The 13,079-nt window shown below is 37.4% G+C and overlaps 1 pseudogene; it reads right to left on the bottom strand.

Annotated features, from left to right (window-relative positions):
- Positions 1-10,356: 10,356 nt before the first annotated feature.
- Positions 10,357-11,358, bottom strand: LOC121459455 (annotated as a pseudogene).
- Between the last annotated feature and the right edge of the window lie 1,721 nt (positions 11,359-13,079).

The following is a 13,079-nucleotide window of genomic DNA, read 5'->3' on the forward strand; positions in this document are numbered from 1 at the left end:
GCAAAGGAGGCAATCAATAGGAAAAAGTGACAGCCTACAAAATGAGAAAATATTTTCACCAATTTCTCATCTCACAGAGGGTTGATTTCCAAAATATGTAAATAATTCAAGAAACTAGACATCAACAACCAAATAATCCAATTATAAAGGGGTACAGATCTAAACAGAATTCTCAACAGAAGAAACTCAAATGGCACAAAAACATTTATAGAATTGTTCAATATCCTAGACTTCAGGGAAATATAAATCAAAACCACCTGGAGATTCAATCTTACACTTGTCAGAATGGCTAAGATCAAAATAATGGCAACTAAAAAAAAAAAAATCTTGGTTCCCTATAAATAATATTAACTACTTTATTTAGCAACTTTACTTTGTAGCCCTGTTATTATTATTTTTAACTAAAGTAATTATAAGGAAATCATGGTTATATGTATATTGATATTAATTCATATTATTTTAATAAGCACTGTATTTTTTACTGAAAACTATAGATTTCCTTGTAAAGAGATACTCTACAATACAAATAAGAAAACAAAGTGACTTCATATTCATCTTTTAACAAAATTTATTTATTGTTACTTTGGGATTTCATATCATTGACCCTAATTTTACTCATTTTCTTGTCATCCCATATCTTTCTTTAATTCTTGCAACATTCTCCCCAAAAGAAAATATATAAAAAATTAAAACCAAAACAAAACAAAGAGACATACAAGCTACCAAAAATGGTAATTAACTGACTGCTGTTCTATTTTAATACTTGCTTGAAATTCATAAACAATTTTATCTTTTACATTTTATTGAAGGTGAATTAATATTACAACAATAAAAATTAGATACAACGATTTCTCATTTATAGCACGAAATGAGCATCTTTAGCTGTACGAATGTTCACTTTTTATCATCAATGATTTTAAAGCATTAGAGGAAAATATAATCTTATATAACTTGGCTGATAATCTAGCAATTGGAATCTAAATCACTAGTTTAATCCTTCTAAGCACTGAGCATTGCTGAAGTACAGCCCAATTTGTAAAAGTAATCATCCATACTCACAATTTTTCACATTATTTGCCATCATGAAGTCTTACTTAAAGAGTTAATCAGTTAAACACTTGAGTGACCCATGTTTTTTTTAATTTTTATCAGTAAAAAGTATGTCAACCCATTGGGTGACATATTTTCCCATGATCACATGTCCCTAATTTACTTTAATGAATGGATGATGTTACATTTTTGAAGAATTGAATGTACTTAAGTATACCATATTCTCATTTAAGTTAAATGAACACATTTTTGAAAAATGCCAGATGCTTTAACTACTGACATTTAATAGATGAATCCTTTTAGAATGAAATTATACATTTCAATTATCTCACAAAATAATTGAGCTAATCTTGTAGGACCCAGGGCAGCTTGGTATACACCTGCCAAGACAGGCCCTTTAGACAAACAAAAATGTAGGCCTGAGTCTCAGTTTACCCTAAGACAATGCCTGGTTCCAAGAAAGAGAACAAACTGAGTCCAGCCATGCTCCACCCAGAAACAGACTGTCCAAAGGAAATTCTTAAAGTTCCAACCATTGTAGATAGGATCATGTGCCAGTACACACCCATTGCTTTTTACCAGGACATCCTAGACCAACGTCAGGCAATCAGGCATCTTGAATCTTAGAAACTCCTCACCCCTACATTTCCCGTTATAAAAACCCCAACTCAACTGAGTTCAGGGCTCTCCAATCATGCCAATATGTTGAGTATCCAGTGATCCTAGTGTGTGATCTTGTGAAAGAATAAAGGCACTATGCTTTCACATACAGGACTTGATCTCCTTGGGGGGACTCTGTGGATCTGATGTCAGGAAACTCATAAATATCCCGGAAAACCTAGAAGTATCCCAGGCTGTGGTTGTTACTCTTTGACTCCATCCAGAACTTAGAGGTATGATGCTATTGCTGAGGACATTACTGATTTTATATTGGAACCACAAGCCTTTAAATAATCAAGACAGCAGAGACCTGGCAGCTTCCTATTTACAAGTTAGTTTTCCAGCACAGAAAAATGAGACACAAACCAGGAGAGAAAAGAAATTGTCAGTTGTTCCTAGCTGTGTAACCTGTAAGGTACACTTAAAACTGGCCTGTGAAGATACAGCTGTGTACTGGTGGAACAGTAGTACTAATATTAGTGAAGTGACCAAATACTTTGGATTATATTTAATATCCATCCGTTCCACTGGTATTAATCCATTGCTGACATGGATAATAGGGAAGCATAACTAGATCATAGACCATCAGAAATGGCCTACTATCATTATTTGAGTAAATTGACAGAGTATTAAAGTGACCCTTATGACTCATAATAATACCTAAGAACAGTAAATTTTCAAACTCTTCTCAGAGACATTTCTTTTTCAGTCTATAGTAATTAATATGGAGAACCATAACTAGTCAAGGTGCAAAAAATAAAAGATTGGGGGATACTAAGCCTTAATTCTACACCTATGTCACATTCCTTCCCATAGAAGAGATATGAAAGAATTGTAGGAGAAAAAAATTACAAAAAGGAGAAAAATTACAAAAAAAATTTCTGGACAAGACAGTTGTACCAATAAACTCTTAAGAATTTTGGCATCATACACAAGACTACAAGCTCAGAGACAACTCGCAGTCTGGAGAGTAGAGATGGTCAAGAAATCACAAACTTAGCTTTGGAGACTTTTGCAATTAGTGGCTGCTGGGTGAGAAAAAGTAGATTTTGTTCAAATCAGTGGCCCTTGAGTGCCTACCCTTGTTAAAATGGATTGCCTTACACACATGAGTATATATTATCAAAAATGTATAGATCTGTGAATAAAAGAAAATAATAGTAGCAAGGAATACAAGAGCTTTGCATAGGAAGGCAGGAGGAGGATTTAATCATAACACCTATGTTTATATGCAACTCTAAAATAATAAAATATTTAAGGATCATCAATATTTGAAACAAGGAAGGGCAGATCAGATAGATATGTGCACTAAAGTGATTGCCACCAAAGCCCATGGACTTCAGTAAAATCCATTCATCAGTGAAAGCAAAGAACAAACTCCCCAAAGTTGGTCTCTGATCTCCAGAGGCATGTTATGGCAATTGTCCTCGCTCATATACATATATCTATATAAGTTCACTTCCAAAACACACATGCACACAATAAATAAATAATTTTGAAATGATACAAATAAAACTATAATTTGTAGCATTGTCAATATGATTCACACAATTTAAGTTTTTACCTTTCAGTATTATATCAAGTCTCACATATATGTACTACCAAACCAGAGAAAACACGCACTGTTCATCCTCAAATAAATGTTTTCAATGTGTTAGATTTTGTTAAACCAATAAAAGCAATTCGTTTGATGTTTAAATTTAGCAAGAACTTTGTGCAAACTAAACAAGCTTTTAATGTTGTAGTGTCATTAAGAAAAGGAACACGTTGAAAAATACTACAAAAGTAGAAATATTCAGATTTTACCACATATGGAAACTTGCTAACAGTCACTTCATTGGAGGAAGTCAGAAAAGGAACTCAATGGGCTGAACCTGGAGCCAGTAGCTGGCAGAGAGGTTATGGAGTCAAGTTGCTTATTGGCTTGCTTCTCTTGGCTTGCTCAGACTGCTTTCTTTTAGAAACCAGGATGGCATATTCCACCATGGGGTTAACCTTCCCACATTGATCACGAGTTGAGAAAATGTCTTACAGCTGGATCTCATGGAGACATTTTCGCAACGAAAGCTTCTTCCTTTCTGTTGATGCTAGCTTTGTTAAGTCTATACAAAGAACCAGCCAGTACAACTTGACACATAAACACACCACTATTGAGTTACAACTTTTCCTCTCTTATTCATCCACAGGATCTCACATTAAAATTGTTGGGACAAATTATCTCAGGACCTGTACCTCGAGGCCTGTAGGACAGAGAAAAGCCTAGCTCAAGTTTGAGGGATAGTCTCAAAGCTACTGAGGATGAGACAAGAAAATCTAGGTAGAAGCCTCTCCAGCCAGAGAGGGCTTGGCTGTCTCTCATTGGTTCTTCAGGAGGGAAGAACCAGGGCACTGTCACAATCTGAACAAAGCAATACAAAACTCCAACGGTATAAATAACTCAATGGGTAGTTATCTGGGATTCACTCATAATCTTCTGAATTCCTCCAAATGATTTGGGTCATTTCTCCAACTCTTCCCACTGGAGCACCCATAGCTTGTCTTCCAGGCTCTGGCTGCCTCCACTCCACCCCTGCTACTATTCTCTGTGTTCCTTTGCTGCAACTAGGCTGCACTTTCACCAATAACCTAGCAGAGGCACTCTTCATGATGTCGATCCTCAATTTACTTGCATAACTCCTTCCATCCTGAGCCTGCAACTGCCTCTGAGGCTGGACCTTTACCAGTGGCCTCTCTTGGCATCTCACAGTGCCAAGATTAGCTGTTTTCCTTGACTCTTTCATGAGTTTAAAATAAGTACCATCTGGGTGACGCTTACACATTGTCGAGTTCAGCTATCAACACGGGTGCCTCTGGAACAGAGGTTTGTTGTGCTCCAAGATTTCACCTCAGTGCTACTATTCTCCTTTTAAATGCCACGAATTTCTTAGCTCCAGCTGATCAAGGATCCCACAAAGCAAAGTTTTCTTTTTGTAGCTCTGGTACCTAGTTCATGACAACTGATTTTTCAGCCGCTATGCAGAATCACAAAATCATAATACAAACAAACAAATGTCCTCGTAGGGCCTTATAACTTCCCTCTGAAAGGTCACAGGTCAGGTCTCCATCTCTGAAATCCTCTCAATATTCTTACCTTTCAAACTCCTACATAACATCCCAGAAGTTTTGAAGCTCAATGGCTCTTCTAGCCTGAAATTCTAGTCTTTCCACAATCTTCCAAAAATTTGGCCAGGTCCATTACAGCAGTACCCCACTGCTGGTACTAACTTTTGTCTTAGGGTTTCTATTACTGTGAAGAGACAGCATGGCTACGTCAACCCTTAAAAAGTAAAAAAGTTAATAGTGGTGGCTCTCTTACAGTTCAGAGGTTTAATCCATTGTTGGCATGGAATGAAGACAGCATCTAGGAAGGCATGGTGCTAGAGAAGGAGCTACGAGTTCTTTTACCTTAACACGGAAGCCACAGAGTGGAGTTCATCTGACTGGGCATGGTCTGAGCATACATGAGACTTCACAGTATGCCTCCATATTGTCACACTTCCTCCAATGAGACCACATCTACTTCAAAAAGGCAACACCTGCTAAAAGTGTCATTCACTTAGGGAGTAGTTTTCATTCAAATGAACAGTTTCTAAATGTGTGAAATAAAAGTATTTGGAGGATTTTTTTTTACCACAATATGTTTTTTCTTGTGAGAATTGAATATATATATATATATATATATATATACATATATACAATGAGTTGTGTTCATATATCTAACTCCCCTTTTGCTTTTTTTCAAAGCCCACTGATTCAAAATTGTATTGTCCTGTAACAGTGTAAATGAATGCAAACAGATTGTAAAAAATATATACAGCTTTAATGGGGAAATAGACTTACAGTACCCCGGTTCCCGCAGAGATCTGGAAGCAGAAGGGGTGGCTGGGTGCACGCCCAGCAGATTTATAGGTAAACATTAGCCCAAGGCTAACACGCCCCCAATAGACTGGACTTAGACTTATCCCTACATCATCCAAATAATATTCTATGGGAAAGCAGATCCTGGATCTTTATCTATACTGGGTAGTTATGAACCCTGCTATCTTACAGTAATAAAGAAAACTAACTTTTCCCCTCCTAGAAATTATCAATTTTTTGTAGTCCCTTATACAAAGATTGAATCTCAAGTCAATCTCCTGTTCTATATTGAAATTGTACAGGTCCACATTGCAGTAACTCTTCTGAGTTCAAATGTGCAACTGCCTCCTTGGATGAAAAAATAATATTTCTCTATGGTCATTTTTACACATGGTTTTTACAATGTTTCTTTCCACTCTACCAGAACAACCACTGAACATTGTTGTATATGATATGATATAAATGACCTATTTGGGTCTGACCATTACAAATCTCATATTCATAAGTAGTAGTAGTTGGTTTCTGAGTTCATCACTATACATGGAAAGAAGAAGCCTCCCTGATAAAGCAAATTGAGAAATGTTCTAATTTATTGTATAGCATTAATCCATTCAGAGTTGGCTTATTAAAATGTCCATATAGCAGAATAACAGCAAATGCTTTTCCCCAGAATCTATGACCTATCAAAGCATAGGTTCCTCGTCCCACCAATAGTTTCAATTATGGCTTTCAGAATATGAGGCTAACCATAAATTCAACAACGAAGCATTTGTTCACTCCCAAAACATTCATGTAACCATTGCACCAATGTCCTTATCTTTTAGACCAGTCATCACTGTGGATATCAGGATTCCTAGTTGTGTAATATTGTGATTACTTTTCTTCCCTGTGGTACACATAGCACCTTCCAGTATTAGTTAGCAGGCAAAGGTGTGAATTGAGTATCAGGCAATTCACCCATGTTCTGTGACTCATGTATACAATGAGATTTTTAAGGGTCAAATCCCGAGAATAGAAGCAACAGCAAGGAAAAATGACTTTTTCCCCTATCTATCTGAGGGAAAAGAAACAAACTCTCTCACATGTGCTTTTCCAAATCACTCACTTTATTTTTCAGTTTCAATTCTAATTCTCCTGTCCTAATTCTAATTCTTCCTTGTTTCTTTTCCTTGCTTCTAGCCTAAAATCTCTTCCTCTTATAGGATCCTTGAGCAATACAAAATTATAAGAGGTACCTCTAATTGGTCAAAACCACATTCCTAAGGTAAGTGATAGGGAACCAAGTGAACACAACGTTCAAGGTCACAGAAATGAGAACATCATCAGATGGAGGGAGACACTGTCCAGTGACAAACTTTGAAACATAGGTCTATTTGTGAATAGAATTGGCAAGCAAAGAATTAACATACTTTTCTTGGGGTACTTAGGGTAGTTACCTGGCTTGACATCTTTGACTCTGACTTTGTGCATAGCTGTAAAGTTTTAAACTTTTGATCTATTTACAAAAAAAGCCTTTAATCTTGTTTGAACTTGCTTTGAGGTGAAAGTGAGCTAATTGTAGACAGCTAGTCTGAGCCAAAAGAAACAAAACAAACTTTTAAACGTCTACAATCCTTGTGGGACAAATAGGTCTAGTTATGAATCATGGCCCAGTATATACTCTATATACCAATACTTTATACCTAAATGAAAAGTCATTTTTCTGATCACTCACCAATATTTCTGCCCATAATATTTAGACTTAATCATGAGATTGCATATACACATTGCATGAAAATACATGTTAATGTGCAGATATCATAGTTGTTATTGCATTGGTGAAATTACAGATGAAAGCAATAGTTTTCTGAGTCATTGGTCCACAAGTCTTGATGACAGGGTACCCCATCAGGTAATACTTCCTCTAGTGGGTTGACATCTACATATCAATTGCTACAAGCTGCAATTACATAATGGCCTGCAATAGCTCCTGACAACTGCTCCTGACATGTATGCATTCTCTTCAGGAATCAGGTCTTGCTAAAAGATTTTTGGGGATTACCAAGGGCAGTGGTTATAGCCTGTAATGGTTGGTGAGGGGTTAATGAATCGATTCCCACAGGCCAACAACTCTAAAAGAGGTAACCCAATGATAGCAATGGGTTTTTTTATTTAGTTAGCCTAGAGTGTTTAGTAGGGGACCTTTTGGCTCATTACAGGGTAGCTATTAAAATTCTGAATCTGTATTATCTCATTCACTATGATAAGGAATCATCTTTATAAGAAACCTGATTTCTTTGTTTTTCTTTTGTTTTTCTTTTTCTTTTTTTTATTTCTTCTTTCTTTTTACTCAGATTGAGTCACAGTACATGAAATTGTATCTCCAACATTAATGAAAATGTAGTATAGTGTAACCATTAAGGAAATTGATGTAGAGGTTCATCAAAAATATAGAAATTGATCTACCTTATGACCCAGATACACAACTCCTGAGTATATACCCAAAAGGTCAAATGCCCTACCACATAGATACTTCTTTTTTTTTCATTTTTTATTGAGAAAAGGAGAAAAAAAAACAAGTTTCCACCCCCTCCCAGCCTCCCATTTCCCTCCCCCTCCTCCCACCCTTCTCCCCCTCCTCCCACCCTTCTCCCCCTCTCCCCACTCCTCTCCCCCTCCCTCTCCAGTCCAAAGAGCAGTCAGGGTTCCCTGCCCTGTGGTAAGTCCTAGGTCCTCCCCTCTCCGTCCATTTCTAGGAAGGTGAACATCCAAACTGGCTAGGCTCCCACAAAGCCAGCACATTACGTAGGTTCAAAACCCTGTGCCATTGTCCTTGGCTTCTCATCAGCCCTCATTGTTCGCCATGTTCAGAGAGTCCAGGGTGCACAATTCTTTGGTTTTTCCATTCAAATTTTTATTAACATCATTTTCTGGAACTAAGAGTAGCAAAACATTAATATTAACAGATAACCGTTATGATTTTTGTTTCATTTTATTATAAAGTAAAGGCACGTTTCACAAGTTCTTTTTTCTTTTATCTGATATGGTTATTTACATAGGTGTTCCTCTTACTTCAAAGGAAAGGTTGCCATGTCACAAGGCTGAAGAAAGACTGTTAAAGGAGCAATTCAGGGACCTGAAATCATAATCAGCATAGATGTCATTTAGAGATTATCAAGCTCTGTCAGCTCTCCATGCTGGATGCAACACAATACATTCTGTCTGTTGGAGGTGGAAACAATAAAACTTTCCTGAAAGTATGACTCGTAGGAAACACATTTGTTCTTGGTCAATACATATTACTGGACTCAGTGGGACTTGAGAAATGGCCAAGACATTCTCTGTAATCAGCTACTTGTATTCTTACCCAGGTGCTTACTGTGCAAGTGATGACAGGCCTGCTAGCTCTTTGGTTAAGAGAACTATTTATTCTGTTGTGCGACTTAGACAAATCAAGTAAGGCTATTCCACAGGGGCAACCTCAAGTTCAGGTTCTACCTCTATAGTAATTATTGAGGATGAAAAGGTACTTTTGTGGTGTATAGGAGACTGGCTACAGCAAAATTTCCAATTAATATTGTTCATGAAAGAATGATGCCAAAAATCCAAATAAGCAATGGTGAGCCAAAGGAAAAAATGCCCATGCTTTGGAGAAGGTAAGACTTTATAGATTTTTGATGGATATAAAATTAGTAAACATATTACTAATAATCATGATGCCTAATTATAATTCTTGTCTTCCATATGAATATGTTTCTTTTTTACAAATGCAAATTTTCTATATTTGCTCTGGTAGAGTAGCTTAAAACGTTAACTTGTGTATTTGAAAATAAGCAAGTTTAATACATTTTAAGAAAACTCCAAACAATAGTCTTCTCTTAACCATCCACACTATCTTGTGGTCACTACTAAAGTTGTTTAACAGTCAGTCATTTTAAGGGATTGTAGTTGATTGATGTGAAGCTGAACAAAAGGAAAAATGGCTGCTCATTGATATTTCTCACAGGGTCACTGAGCAGACTTTTTTCTTGAGGTTTCCCCTTTGTCACGCAGAATTTCTTTGTGCAATCATAATCTCTAAACTTTCTAATGACCTCATTTATTAAATAAAATACTATCCATTTTCTAACACAAACAGGTCTCATGTATCCCTGTGTTTAAGGGACAGCTGTCGATTTATTTTATGTTCATTTTCTTGGATAATAGATAAAATGACAAGAACCTTAAAAAGAATATTAAGTTTCACAGAGCTAAAGACTCATTAGCAAAGCCAAGAATATTTGTTGGCACTTTTTTTTTTTCTGACTAGCAGTGAGAATTTAAATTACAAAAGCCTCATTACTAGAATTTCAGAGGGGGTCAATCCATATATTGACTTTTTTACCTGAAAACTGAGATAAATTTTTCTTCTTGTGTTCTCATTTCCTTTGTAAGCATAACAAATTCATTGCCTTTTCAGAGAAAGCAAAGGAGAGTGTAGCTTTCTGAACACTAAAATGAAATGTGTCCAAGTCCATGGAGAAGTTCCAAACTTTTGTATATATATGCATTTTCTTTCTTTTTTTTTTTAGAGGGGTGCAATGAACTTTATTGATGGTATTCAAGAGAGTAGGGCTCCCTAAGCCCCCTCCTGCTATTCTGGGGGTCTGGGATGGAAACTGTGAGGGAGATGCTCAGTGACAAGGGTTAGTTAGGCCAGGGACTGCTCAGCAGCTGAGGACCTCTCTCTTGCTGTGTCCTTGCTGGGATGGGTGGTCCAGGGCGGGCTTCTTACTCCTTGGAGGCCATGTAGGCCATGAGGTCCACCACTCTGTTGCTGTAGCCGAATTTATTGTCGTACCAGGAAATGAGCTTTACAAAGTTGTCATTGAGAACAATGCCAGCCCCAGCATCGAAGGTGGAAGAGTGGGAGTCACTGTTAAAGTCACAGGAGACGACCTGGTCCTCAGTGTAGTCCAGGATGCCCTTTAGTGGGCCCTCGGATGCCTGCTTCACCACCTTCCTGATGTCATCATACTTGGCAGCTTTCTCAAGGCAGCATGTCAGATCCACGAGGGACACATTGAGGGTAGGAACGCGGAAGGCCATGCCCATGAGCTTCCCGTTCAGCTCTGGGATGACTTTGCCCACAGCCTTGGCAGCACCAGTGGACGCAGGGATGATGTTCTGGGCAGCACCACGGCCATCTCGCCACAGCTTCCCAGAGGGGCCATCCACAGTCTTCTGGGTGGCCGTGATGGCATGGACTGTTGTCATGAGTCCTTCCACGATGCCAAAGTTGTCATGGATGACCTTGGCCAAGGGGGCTAAGCAGTTGGTGGTGCAGGAAGCATTACTGACAATCTTGAGGGAATTGTCATACTTGTCATGGTTCACACCCATCACAAACATGGGGGCATCGGCAGAAGGGGCAGAGATGATGACCCTCTTTGCCCCACCCTTCAAGTGGGCCCCAGCCTTCTCCATGGTGGTGAAGACACTGGTAGACTACACAACATACTCGGCGCCGGCATCCCCCCATTTGATGTTGGCGGGATCTCGCTCCTGGAAGATGGTGATGGCCTTCCCGTTGATGACAAGCTTCCCATTCTCAGCCTTAACTGTGCCTTTGAACTTGCCATGGGTGGAGTCATACTGGAACATGTAGACCATGTAGTTGAGGTCGATGAAAGGGTCATTAATGGCAACAACGTCCACTTTGCCAGAAGTGAAGGCAACCCTGATAACCAGGCGTCCAATACGGTCAAATCCGTTCACTCCGACCTTCACCATCGTGTCTCTGGAACGAGGTTGGCACTACACGAAAAGAAGAGGCTGTCTCTAGAACAGGGAGGAGCAGAGAGCCTGCATTTTCCTTTTAAAAATATCTTTCTTTACAGAAATGCTTCAGAAGTCCATACTATGAAATAGAAAGAAGGTTCAGGTCTCTGTTCATAAATAATGTTACTGAGCAATATTCCTCAGAACAATTTGTGGTCTAGATCCCATTGCAAAGCAAGAAATATACAATGGATTTGAACTTACAAATCTACCAATATTTTCAGCTTTATAACGTGCTTGTTTGCCATCTTGGAAGGTAAAAAATCATACTCATTTTCACTTATTGTTGCTTCTCTATGCTTTAGCTCCTGTCCCAGGAATTGTACAAGTACCATTTCTTGAACATTGCAATGATACAAATAAGATACATATTTTGTCCCAACATTGTATGTAAAAATTTAGACTCAGTTAATTGAAGTTATTTATTAATAGTTGAATAATTAATAATAGTAGACAAATGGAATATGTTGTTCATATAAGACATTCTTATCAATCAATCATAGAATATTACAAATATATTTATATGAAGCCTAGAACCAGAAATCTAGATGTAGTCTATGAACATGGACAGAGATGATTGAGAAATTTCTTCAGATGCATTAATTTTCTCATCATATGCAATTTACATTATGGTCATAAGCCCATTTGAATGCTGTACTAAAAATAATGTCTGGTTTATTCTGATCTGTCATAAAAACCATTGTTGTTAAGCAAGAATATCTTTGTATTACTTCCTACAAAAAAATATGTAGAAAGCATTCACAGAAACACCTACCTAAAAGAAGCACTTCAAGAGCATTCTTTGTGGTCAGTCAGAACAGGAAACTAGTTGTATTTTCCAGCAAAACTCTACAAACTTGTAAATGTCTTGTGAAATTAACAAGTATTTATCTTGATTCTTGTAGTGTAAGCTGTCCTTGAAAATTTCATGACATGTTAAAATGTGGTTTTGGTCATTATTGAATGTGGATGTCTGTTTACTGCTCTGTGTTATAACCTTGCACTCTCTCCCAAATACAAGAGTGTTTGTAAAGATGAACCTTTAATTACTAGTATCAACAGAATAAAGTGCCTAGCTAGCTAATTAACAAAGTAGCCACATCACACAAAATGAACTAAAATTATTTGCCCTTGTCATAGAGAGGAATAAATCTTCTATGTTTGTATAAAATGTACTGAACGTCTCTATTTCATAATTTTCACAATACTACAGATTATTGAGGGCTAAGATTATAGTTCAGATAGATAGCCTTAGACTACTACTTGCAAAGACCTGTATACTATCCTCTGTACCAAGAAATTGGATATATTGTAAAATAACATTTAACAGAACAGTGATCTGATAAATGGTGTTCATTGTTGTGCAATTTCTATGTGTTTCTCTGTTACATGACCATCATATTTTGTGGTAAGTTCCATCTATAGTATGTCACTGAAGACACTCTTGAAACAAAGGAGAAAGCGAGTGCACTTATCCCCATTTCAAAAAGATAAAATTTAAGCATTTATCAGATCTGAAAATGCCTCTTTAAGAAATCTATCCTAATGTAACCTCCAATTCTTATGCTCAGTCACTCCCAGACTGTTACCAGGATTAACAACTTTCTTTATTCCTCTGAAAGCCAATTTAGCAGCTTTATTTCCCATCTCTTCTTTTCTAAAAAGCCTAATAG

This window comes from Microtus oregoni, unplaced genomic scaffold, assembly GCF_018167655.1.
Source record: "Microtus oregoni isolate MIOR12 unplaced genomic scaffold, Mior012 000001F_ref0000356, whole genome shotgun sequence".
NCBI lineage: Eukaryota > Metazoa > Chordata > Mammalia > Rodentia > Cricetidae > Microtus > Microtus oregoni.